Source organism: Berghia stephanieae, chromosome 2 (assembly GCF_034508935.2).
Source record: "Berghia stephanieae isolate SIO BIC M18660-M18661 chromosome 2, UCSD_Bste_1.3, whole genome shotgun sequence".
NCBI lineage: Eukaryota > Metazoa > Mollusca > Gastropoda > Nudibranchia > Aeolidiidae > Berghia > Berghia stephanieae.
Window position 1 is genome coordinate 42,986,737 of NC_088361.1, and position 9,359 is coordinate 42,996,095.

General features: G+C 37.0%; 1 protein-coding gene across 2 annotated transcripts in view; it reads left to right on the forward strand.

The window, feature by feature from the left end:
• LOC144964926 (calcitonin receptor-like) overlaps window positions 1–9,359 on the forward strand; it is a 231,953-nt gene that overhangs the window by 63,015 nt on the left and 159,579 nt on the right. For both annotated transcript variants that reach the window (XM_078899721.1, XM_078899722.1), the window contains exon 2: window positions 3,679–3,767. The gene's annotated coding sequence lies outside the window, so the exon portion shown is untranslated. The remainder of the gene's footprint in view (window positions 1–3,678; window positions 3,768–9,359) is intronic.

The following is a 9,359-nucleotide window of genomic DNA, read 5'->3' on the forward strand; positions in this document are numbered from 1 at the left end:
TCGTCACAAATACTCAAGTGTTAGTGAAATGCCTTATCCACTTGGTCATCCCACCTAGTTTCCTTATCCAATACCAAATTTGATAGACTCATTCCCGCTCTCTTCTCTTTCTAGCCCCCTCATCTCTCTCTCTCTCTCTCTCTCTCTCTCTCTCTCTCTCTCTCTCTCTCTATCTCTCTCTCTCTCACTCACTCTGCCTCTCCCTCTGCCTCTCTCTCTCCCCCCCCCTCTCTCTCTCTCTCTCTCTCTCTCTCACACACAAACACTCACACACATACACACATGCACACACTATCTATCTATCTGCTATCTATCTATCTATCTATCTAGCTATCTATCTATCTCTCAATCTGTCTATCTATCCATCTATCTCTACTTCTGTACATTTCTCGTCTCTCGCTCTTTCTCTCTCCCTCTAACTATCTATCTTTCTATCCCTCTATCTATATATCTATCTATATATCTATCTATCTATATCTATCTATATAAATATGTATTCATATATTTATCTATCTATATATCTGTCTCTCTCTCCCTCTTCTCTCCTTTCTCTCTCTCTCTCTCTCTCTCTCTCTCTCTCTCTCTCTGTATCTTTTTCCCCGTTCCCCTCCAATTACATTTTCCTTCCCCCTAAAACTCGCTCTCCTCCCTTCGCCCGCCTTCATCAAAAATACCAAAACATTTCTATTTTTAGTCCAACATAACGCATCTTAGAGTAAACTCGAGGAATTCCCCTACAGCGATAGTAATGAATTAACAAATAAATCCAGAGTGGGCGCGTATGTGATTCCAGTCTGGCACCAGAGTCAGGATACCCTCTGGTCACCACTCGCAGGGCAGACTATCACGGACCATCAAGTCTGTTCTGTACTATGTCTGAAGTCCACGGCCCGAGTATGTTTGAATAGAGAGAAATTGGAGTCGTGAAACAGATGGAAATAGAGACAAATCGATAGATAAACAAGTAGTAAGCTTGTTATGAATGTGGGCAGAGGTAGATAGATAGATAGATAGATAGATAGATCTAAAGGTACCCACCAACGCTCATATATAATTATATATACATACATACATACATACATACATACATACATACATACATACAAACATACATACATACAACATACATACATACGTACATACAAGCATACCTAATGACATACATACATACATACATACATACATACATACATACATACATAAATACACACATACTTACATACAAACATACATAGATAAAGATAGAATAATTGATAGATAGAAGGGAAGGACCAGAGAGTAAAGGCGAGAGAGAAAGAAAGAGAGAGAGAGTATATATATTTATGTGTCTGTGTGTGCGTGTGAGAGAGAGAGAGAGAGAGAGAGAGAGAGAGAGAGAGAGAGAGAGAGAGAGAATGAGTGAGCCATGAAATCCGATAGAAGGATAGATAGTAATAGAGAGAAATCGGCTCAATGAATAATGAATGCATAAATATAGAAAGAAAGAGGTCGAAAAAGGACCCACATAGATTGATAGACAGATAGCTAGCTAGATAGATGGACAGATGGATGGATAGATGGATAGATGGATGGATGGATAGATGGGAAGACAAAGGGAAGGGGAGAAAGAGGAATGGGATAGAGAGAAAAATCGATAGATAGATATATAGATAGATAGATAGATAAATAGATAGATAGATAGATAGATAGATAGATAGATAGATAGATAGATTGATAGATAGATAGATAGATAGATAGACAGATAGATAGATAGATAGACAGGTCAATAAAGAGACAAAGGGAAGTGCGATAAAGAGAAATAGAATAGATCGATATATATATATATATATATATATATATATATATATATATATATATATTATATATATAAGAGAGAGAGAGAGAGAGAGAGAGAGAGAGATGGGGACGAAGGAGAGAGAGTGAGGGTGAGTGGAGACCCATATTATCCGACTGAGAGCTAAAGGTTTGGTTGGGGGGGGGGGGGGCAATTAAAGTTAAAGATAGAAATAGAGATATACAGAGAGAGAGGGAGAGAGAGAGAGAGAGAGAGAGAGAGAGAGAGAGAGAGAGAGAGAGAGAGACAGAGAGAGAGTGAGAGAGAGAGAGAGAGGGGAGGAGAGGGGAGAGGGTGATCCGTGAGCTATGTATTGCATAGATTATTTTCCCTTTCTCTTAATTAGTATAGATAAGAGTATATTGGCCTTACGTAATAAAGACTAGAGTAAGGACGGAAACGGAAAAAAAGTCTCTTTAAAGACCAGTCTGGTAACAACAGCACGTTTCATGGAAAGACAGAGTTGTCGTTCTCTGGAAAAACCCATATCATAAAATTTGGCCAGAAAACTTGTCTTTTAAAATATCGATCGAATTTAATTACCCTAATCTTGGCAAAAAAATCTCTCAAACCTGGGACTTCGCGAAGCCCAGGTTTGAGAGTTTTTTTTGTATGTGCCAAGATGAGGGTTATTTAAATCGATCGATATTTTAAGGACGAGTTTTCTGGCCAAACTTTATAATATGGGTTTTTCCAGAGTACGGCAGAGTGACACTTTTAATCTCGTTCTGTCAAATCAAACAATATCAATTTTTATGAGGATAAATCTGAATAACAATAATCAAATAGAATAGCGGCATCGTTTTAATTAACAAGAACAAATATTGCGGACGTCTCAGAGGATAAATATAGCAGAAACAAAACAAATAAATCAAAATAGAAATCCAGTTTGTAAGTTGTTAGAATGTGAGCGATCTCCATTTCAGAGGATTTACTGCATTGAGTCGTGAGGAAAATTCTGTTACTCATTAATCGCTTAACTACGGTAGCTACGCAGGAAAAATATAAAATGTTGGCCAGAAAACTCGTCCTTCAAATACCGATCGATTTAAATGACCTTCATCTTGGCAAAAACTCTCAAATCAAGACTTCGTAGGTCTCAGGTTTGGGAATGTTTGCGAAGATGAGGGTCGTTTAAATCGATCGATATTTGAAGGGCGAGTATTATGGCAAAAAATTTTAATACATGTTTTTTTTTCCAGACTACGGCAGTTAAATGATTACATTTTGTTTGTTTTGTTTTGCGAAGATTTTAATGATTAAAATTTTGCTTCTTACTAAACGTTGATTATACTCTAGCTCAGTTTTTCCTGTTAGATAAGGAAATATCACACGTTGAATCCAAAGTAACTCGACAATTTGTACGTATAAAAACTATCTTCTTAGCCATCATTTTCAATATTTTGTCATTGCCCTCATGAATAATCGTCTGGTACGATACGAAAAATAGGAATGCTTTATTGAGTCCAGATAAATTATTATTATTATTATTATTATTATTATTATTATTATTATTATTATTATTATTATTAGTATCATTATTATTATTATTATTATTATTATTATTATTATTATTATTATTATTATTACTATTATTATTATTATCATTATTATTATTAGTATCATTATTATTATTATTATCATCATCATCATCATCATCATCATCATCAGCTTTATTATTGCATCATTATTGTTATCAATAGATAACATTATTTACTTATTAAATACGATTGTCATAATTAATAATCCCTACGATTTGATATAGTTTTTCACACCATCATTCATCTCTCGATATCTCATTCAATCCATATTTAATTGACAAAACTTCTATTTTATCATTGCAGGAATCCAAATGTGCTGAGCAAGGAACCTCCACAAAAAGAAAAGTTAACAATCGTACACCGCAGTAAATGAATTGACTATCAATACCAAGGTGAGTGATTTTTAAAATAGATAAATACCACTTGCTTCTAAAGCGACTGGCTAAAAACGCATGGCTGTCCTGAGGATAACCTTCAGTCAGTGACGCGTAAACCATCTATGAGGCTGTTCTATTTGTTCCTTATGCAGTTATTCTTAATTTGTAGCTCCAAGATCAACAAAATAAGCCGCGTTGTTTCACGTCAAGTTGATCGCATTTCATTTTTTTTTCTTAGGTTTCAAACTGCAGCAATTTGTCTTGCTAAATATAGACTTGCTTAATCTAATATTATTAAAATGTGTCTCTGTATCCAAATTTATCTATATTTGAAGGTGATGACGTTTTGTTTTCAATAATATTTATGGTTAATTGGAGGAATGATAGTTATCGTTCTTGAATTTTCAGGGGAAAAAACCAACAACAACAAACAAACAAAAAAAAAAAAAAAAAGAAGAAAAAAAAAAGGAAAAATGAACTTCCGTCAGATAATTGTGTCTCAAGAGACGATCACTCCTAATACATCTCATGAAAATGACCCGTTTTGTTTTGTAAGGCAATGATTATGGATAAAGTAAAAACACGAGAGTCTGTTTTGTTATTTTTGTATGCATAAGTAATTGCTCGAATTGTAACAACCCGGTTGTGAGGGTGCTCACCTGTTGCAGTTATAGCATTCAAAGTTGTAAATAATTATAGCATTAAAATAGAATAATATAACTAAAACTAACGTTTCGTTAGTTAAGTCCCCCCCCCCCCCACCCCTATTTAATGCTCGGTTCTGTCATAATTTATTTTGTGAATGACAACCGGTGGAGGAAGGAATGGGGGCGGTGTGTTATTTCAAAGATGCCAAGAGATTCAAGCATATTCATGATAACTAATCAGGAGCCTTTGGCAATTATTATTATATATTATTATATTTTAAATTATCTACTTATCTCTGTATTTTTCCATCGTCACAATTTATGATCTCATGAAATCTTTGCAAATTGATTTATCACCGATCGTTGTCTCTTCTCAATTGATAAAGCCATCACCGAGTACAATAATAATAATAATAATAATAATAATAATAATAATAATAATAATAATAATAATAATAATAATAATAATAATAATAATAATAATGATAATAATAAATGGCATTTATATAGAGCTTTACCCCGTTGTCACAGGCTCTAAGCGCTTTACAGTGATATAAAACAAAACATATTACAGTGAGACAAGTGTGAAAGAAACGTGATACGAATTCAATTTAACAACAACAAAATATGAAAATAATATTGCAACATTATGACGTAAAAAGATAAAACTTTAAGCGAGATTTGAACGTTGTCAACGAATCCGAGCATCTCACGTGTGACGGGAGAGAGTTCCAAAAAATGGGGGGCCGAAAATTGAAAAGACTGTTCACCTATTTTAAGCAATGGCTTAGGTTTGACAAGGATTGATTGGTCATTGCTTGACCTCAAGTTTCTATTGGGGACATATATGTTTAGAAGGTCTTTAGTATAGGAGGGACTGTTCGTGCTCAGGGTTTTGTAGACAACAGTACAAATCTTATAGGCAACTCTTTTTTCAACAGGAAGCCAATGTAACTCACTGAGAAGAAGAGTTGCTGACGGGTATTTTTTGTTATTGCGTACAATGAGCAATCGATTTGATGGAGATCGTTATCCCCCAGATCGCCACCACCTCCTTATACTGAGGTCTTGTGGTATGATTCTCGACTTCGGATTGGAAGGTCCTGGGTTCGAGTCTCGCTATGAGCCTCGCGTGGTTGAGTACCTGGAAATATCTCTTTACTCACATCATTCTCTCACTGGCCGTAAACGGCGTTTTCTCTGTCCGAAAAATAATGCAATATCGCCAAATAATCATGTTATGCGTGGCTGTTGTCTTGAGGCCCATTGAAAACGGCTTTGAGCACGTTTAGCGGATATTGGTCTATATAAATGCTATAGTCTTTTTTTCCTCACGTGTACAACAATCAATGCGAAAACCTTTATCCACCATATATTGACGCTAAATACTGACAAAAACGAGTTTTCTTTCTTTTATTTTTGTCCAGAAATTTTGATTCTTCAATTGACACAATTTTAAAGGCAATCATGTCATTCAGTGAAAACGACGCATTCAAAGATGTCCCTCATCTTGCCAGGAACACTCAAACCTGGGTCTTGCGAAGTCCCAGGTTTGAGAGATTTTGCCCAAGATGTTTCATTTTAATCGATAGATATTTGCAGAACGAGTTTTCTGGCCAACGTCTTTGACTTGAGTGCGGCTATGTGGTCTTGTGGTATGACACTCGCTTTCGGATTGGAAGGTCCTGGGTTTGAGCCTCGCTTGGCGCATAGTTGAGTCCTTGGAAAAGACTCTTTACTCACATTCTCTCACCGTACTCAGGTGTAAAATGAGTACCGGGCCGTTAACAGCGTTGTCTCTGTCGGAAAACAATTGAAATACTATCGCCTAACAGGCCTCATCATGTCTTGTCCTACGAGTTAAGTGTTGCTGTTGGTTTAAAAAATAGTTGAATAGTTGGGGGATCGTCGTGGTCGTGAACACATATTCCCACTCACCCCCCCCCCCCCCCCTTATATTTACCGCCCCAACGCCCACAATACTGTAATACTTATTTCATTTTTTCATTTTTCAAGCTCAGAAACAGTAGTCTTTCAGTGTTATTAGGCCCATGGACTATCTACAGAGTTTATCTGTAGTGTGAAACGGACAAAAGCAATCGCTTGCTACCTTCTGGACAAGACGCTATTCTATCACAAAGTACTTTCCGCCATATCTAACACACCAAGCCACCTAATCACTGCTGGGTTAACAAGGGGGTGGGGGAGGGAAGAGGGGGGGGGGGGGGGGGGGGGGGGGGGTTCAGTTCAGAAGAAAAAAAATCTCGACGACATCCAGGATCAATCTTGGCCCCTTTGCTTGTGAAGTGAGTGCTTTACCAACTGGGCTATCGGTGGACTCCCCATGAGCGATTCAAAACACGCCTTTCACCTAGACAAGAAGTCTCGAAAGCTTCCAGACGTTTTGACATGTTGAGTTCATTTCTAATCGTTCGATATTATTTGAGGCCTAAGATTTTTGACCAAAATAAAACAGGCATTTTATCAGTGTACGGAAAAATGAAATGAATCGCATCTCTTCTCGTAATGATTATCAGCTTTTGTTATTTTATTGCCGCCTGTCCGATTATACTCCCACGCTTCTCGCTTTCCTGCTCCTATTTATTTTCTTTCATTTCCCCTTTATTGAAATGTGTCTCTCCCCTGATCCTCCTCTTATTCGCGCTCCTATCCTCACTAGTTGTAAAGTAGAAAGATATATAGAATTTCTAAACCTTTGTAGGAGCCAGATTCTATTTTAGGATTTATATATGTCAAGTCAAGCCGTACTCTGAAAAATAAACACATTAAAATTTTTTTTCGCTAGAATAAACAGGTGTCTAGTCCTTCAGAGCCATGAGACCCATGGAGCTGGAGTTTATCCCAGTGTCTACAGCGTGAAACGAACAAAAAACATTGCTTGCTATCCTCGGATAGGACCCTAGTCTATTGCAAAGTAGTTTCTGCCAGATCTAACAGACCCAGCTACCCAATCACTAATGGGAGGACAGGTGGAGATGGGGGCGGGGGGGGGGGGGGGATACATTTTCACCTCACTCGGGATCTATCTCAGTCCCATTGTGTGTAAAACGAGTGTTCTACCAATTGATCTATCGAGACCACTAATTTGGGCCAGAAAACACGTCCTTCAAATATCGATCGATAAAAATGACCATCATCTTGTGAAAAACTCTCAAACCTGGATACATTTTCTAGCCAAAGTGTTTAAAATTTGTATATTTTCAAAGTACAGCAGAAATGAATGGTGCTATTATTAAAATAAATAAACCATCGCCTCATTATGTCAGAATGACTGCTATGTGTTCTAGTTGTATGGCACTCGCCTTCGGATTGGAATGTTCTGTGTTCGAGTTTCCATTTGTGCGGCGCATAGTTCAGTTGAGTTTTTGGAAAAGGTTCTTAACTCACATTTAATTTCCTCACTGTACTCATGTGTAAAATAAGTACCTGGCTGTTAACAGCGCTGTATACGTCGGAAAAAATGTTTTATCGCCTAATGTCTCGTCCCACATATTAAATGTTATTGTGGACTTGGGACCGCTTGTAAAGCACTTTGGGCAGTTTAATGGATATCGCGCTATAAAAATGCTCAAGTTTCTATATAAATATTCAAAGTTGAACAATATGTCGAAAAAAAAACAAAAAAAAAACAAACAAACCAACTGTTGTTAATGTTAAAATCATCAGAAATTGGAAGTATTTTTGTCATGTTGTCTCTTTAGGCAATAATGACATTCCATAACCTCAGTAACACTTAAGACTTGACCCAAACTCATAATAGTTTTGTATATGACCCTTACGAATTGTTGTGTGTTTGATATCTAATAATATGAACCAGCGACATATGCCGAAAATTGTCAAACAATTAACATTGATGAACAAATGATTCTCCCACTCTTGCTTTTTGGAATTCCGGACGAACTTGCGAGTGCGCGTTGGGAACAAAGTTCAAATTCCAAAACGCAAGAGTGTAAGAAATCATTTATTCTACTCATCAATCGATTCATATTTCGGCATCTTTGAATGAAAGACGTCTTCAAAAACATTCAAATGATCTTCTTTTTAAAGAATCTGATTTTAAGGTAAATTTAACGATTTTTAATCTGATGTCACAAACTAATATTGTAAACATGTCATTACACGTTACTATTTAGGGAGAGGGGTGGAATAATTTTGATTATATAACTTTGAAAAATGTTATCGATGCCTGAAAGTTACATATTCTTTTTCTGATATGAAACTCAGAGATTATTCCCGCCGATCTGGTCAAAGGCGTATTCATAATGCCTTGCAAAAAGAACAGCAGAGTTCACTTTAAGAATTACATAGCAATTTGTCTCCGATGGTAAGCCTACAAACTTCTTTCATCAGTTATTTGCAAGCGTCTTCAATAGACCTAGAACTATTCCTCCCAGACAGCCAAGCACGATTCAGACCAGCAAGAGGTACTGGTGACAATGTGTGCATTCTGAAATGGACAATGAAAATGTTACTAGAAGAACGCCAACCAGTTGTGGTGACATTCAAGAAAGTTGCAAAATAACTTAAGGTTTTTAAGGCCTATTAGCGTTTACGATACGATAGGATCATTCATTTTAGCTTCTAAATTATCCCGACATGATACCGTTTTGGGGCGGTGCGTCACATTTATATCTCTTCGGATGTATGTTAGTTGGTCCATTACGCACTTCGTACCACTGGTCTAATTAGATTCAGCTATTGACCTTCCCCCCCCCCCCCCCCCCCCCCCCCCCCCCGTGAGAAAGAAGGAGAGAGGGTCCAAAAACTGTAAGACTGTATCTAAATGTGCTTCATGCGGGCAACTGTTTTTTTTTTTAAGTCGAGAATGGTTTCTCTTGGTGTAGATTTGAGAGGTGAAGAGAGTGAAACTGAATTTTACACTTCATGGTTGATGCCAGAATTAGGGGATTTTCTTCGTTACATTGCGCCAAATTTTAAA